General features: G+C 38.7%; 1 long non-coding RNA gene across 1 annotated transcript; it reads right to left on the reverse strand.

The window, feature by feature from the left end:
• Positions 1-562: 562 nt before the first annotated feature.
• LOC122018469 lies at positions 563-2,164 on the reverse strand. The gene is made up of 3 exons (XR_006121785.1): positions 1,564-2,164; positions 1,338-1,440; positions 563-762 (listed from the first exon to the last, which is right to left on the reverse strand). It is a non-coding gene; the product is annotated as an uncharacterized LOC122018469 (long non-coding RNA).
• Positions 2,165-3,213: the final 1,049 nt, after the last annotated feature.

A 3,213-nucleotide genomic window follows, 5' to 3' on the forward strand; every position in this document is an offset into this window, starting at 1 on the left:
GGCACCTGGAAGGGTTCCGGGCGCCCTAGGGGGGATAAATTTTATCCCCCAACGGTCGGATCGAGTCAAAACTCGATCCTGTTGAAAAGTCGATTCCGGGCGCCCGGAAGGGTTCCGGGCGCCCCGGAGCCAAAAGTCAACCCAGTTGACTTTTGGTCGTGCTCTCTTCTCCGGTTCACTCGCCTCGTCCGGGTCTTCTGCTCCGGCTCCGCTTGCTTGGGTGATCTCGACATCCGAATAGGGCTCACCCAACCCATCTTCGGCCTTCTCGAGTGCTTCCTCCCGGCTTCTGTCCCTCATTACTGCGTGTCCCTTCTCGCCCAGCCAACTCATCAGACTTAGTCCCTCGGTGCACCCCGGCCGAGCCTTCGCTAGTCAGCGTCTCTTGCTCCCCGAGCAATCTTCCGCTCCGGCTTTCGTACCTCGGAACCACCGCGCGCACTTCCTTCTCGTCCGCCGGTGTACTCTTCCGCAGCACCTCGTCCCTCGAACGCACAACGTGCCGTCCTTCTCGCTAGCTGCGTCTTCCACTCGAGTACCTGTGCTCCTAAGCTCCTGCACACTTAGACACAAGGTTAGAAACAACGCAGAACCTAACTTAACTTGTTGATCACACCAAAACAACCTTGGGGTTCCAATAGTTATAACCTAATAAACATATCAGAAAGACAATATCAAAAGATAAGTCAAAGGTACTCGCCTTAATTAGTAGTTCATATTGGAACAAATCCCATGTCGTGATGCTCGTCTCGAAGCAATGTCCTACAAATCACATGATTATAATTTAGCTAATTATATATGCAACAACTAACTAAATCTCAACCCAAACTAATTAGGGAAAACCCTAATCAAATCATCCATGAATCCTTTAATCTTTCCAAAACACTCCACATCTTATAATCAATCCAATGATCCTTGATATCGATCATGAACTCTTCTATTAATCACCCTTTCATCAACTGATTCATACATGGAAATCCACCCAATTAAATCACAACATCAATTTAATGATTCTATTAATCATAATATCAATTTAATCAACAATCCATCATAACAAATTATAATACTAATCCCATAATTCTAATAATGATCATGTAACCTTCTACATCAACCAAATCAACAAGATAACCATCCTGAATCAATTACCACATAAACAAATCACAGTTGCATTGGATTAAGCATACCATAATCAAATTAGGTTAAACTAACTTGAATCAATCCCAACAACTCAAATCCACTCAAGCATCAGATCACCACTAAATAGAATTAGGACACCCTATCCATTCCACAAATAGAATCAAATCTAGTTCATATACAAAATTACCTCCATAACTTACCCAAATCTGATTGCACCGTTGTTGACCCATGACCGGAGGCGTTTGCTGCCGCAACTCAATAGCCGAAGCTTGGTTAAACGCCTGATCTCCCAAATTGACAAACCTAAATCACAATCAACACATTCACATTCAAGCAGTAGACCCAATTCTTAATCCACGGCCTAATTCCAACTTCTAATCAGATCTAAGATAGGTTAATTAAAACTTAGGCTAAGGAACTAGTTACCATTTAGCCGAGAATGCCCACCACAGCTCACGACAGCGACTGAAGATGAGTAGAGTGGAGAAATCGGGCGACGACCTTGCTATGGCAGTAGTCGTTGCTGCTCAGGGACTGCAAATAAGAGGAGCGACACATTGGATTCGAAGATGGAAGAAGGATCATCGACAGTTGATCGGAGGGAAAAAAAACTAAATGGCAGTCGACCGAAGGAGTGGGTGTCGGCGTTGATCGGGAGAAGGAAGAGGTACGATGATAGTGAGATAGGGAAAGAGGGTCGGCAAAGGGTTACACCGGTTGTTGGGCTCGCGATGGTTGACGTCGGACCATGGCGGTCGGTGGTGACGCGAGAGAGGACAATCGACGATTTTGGATTCAGGAGGAGATCGGGAGAGGAAAGGTGGCACCGAACCTCCCATGGCCAGCGGCGTCGAGGGCTGGCAGCGTCAGCGCCGGCGTCTCACAGGTCGGGGCGGCGCAGCGTCGTGTGAGGGAGATGAGGAGAAGAGAGGTTTCGGTTGCGAGGAGAAAAGATCGGAAAGGGAAGAGAGGGAATCGGGAAGCTTAGGGTTCGACGCATGGGGAGAAAGAAAAGAAAAGAAAAAGAAAAGAATAGAAAAAGAAAAATGAACTTAGGTTTGTTTAATCAAACTCTAAGTACTCTCCTCAATCAACTCTCACTTTTGGGTATTCCAAACAGACTTTTTCCATGCCTATAAATGCATCCCCTTAAACTCGTCATACGAGCTCCGATTAAATTCTAGAAAATTTCTAAAAATTCCGTTAAGATTATTTGCCTATTAAACCTTATTATTTCATTATTATCTAGGTGATGTATTTTACACATATCCAATGAAGAAGCCTACTGAATTAGGGGATGCGCTTAAGGTCAATATAATTTACCAAAATACCCTTGTCAGTAGTAGTTTAAATTATCTACATGATAATCTAGATAATTATGAAATTATCCCTAGTATGCTGCATGACAATCTAGATTTTGATTAAGTCAATCAAGACTTTGATCAAATTGGCATCAACCACGACTTAGTCAAACAGAACATTGACCAAATCAATTCAAACACATTAATTAATTCAGAAAACTTAAATTAAATAAAAATTTAGAAACAATTAATTCAAACATTAAAATAAATTTAAATTTAAAAAATAATGAAATAAATTTAGATAAAATCAATAAATATTTTAATAAAATTATTTAATAATCTAGACAATATCAATCTAGAAAATTATATTCAAAACTAAGATAATTTAATTAATAAAAAATTAAAATTTAAAGATAGAACTTATCTAATAAATTCAACTATTAATATAAACTTAAAAGACAAAGAAAATATATGGATAAATTCAAATACTTTAATAAAATCAAACCAAAGTTAACAAATTCAAAATTAAATATTAAAAATAACATCTTAGACCATGATAATCCAGAAAATTGTAAGTCAACAATTAATACAAAGTTAAAAATAAACCTTTAAAGAAATATAATTCAAATAATTAAAATTTAAAAACTAATAAAAACTAAACACTAAAAATAATCTTAACTTAAAATTAAGATGGAAAGAAAATTTAAATATTAAATACACTCTTTAAAGACAATTTGATCAATTTAATTAATTCAAAATTAAAAACTTAGATTTA

This window comes from Zingiber officinale, chromosome 9A (assembly GCF_018446385.1).
Source record: "Zingiber officinale cultivar Zhangliang chromosome 9A, Zo_v1.1, whole genome shotgun sequence".
NCBI classification, from domain to species: domain Eukaryota; kingdom Viridiplantae; phylum Streptophyta; class Magnoliopsida; order Zingiberales; family Zingiberaceae; genus Zingiber; species Zingiber officinale.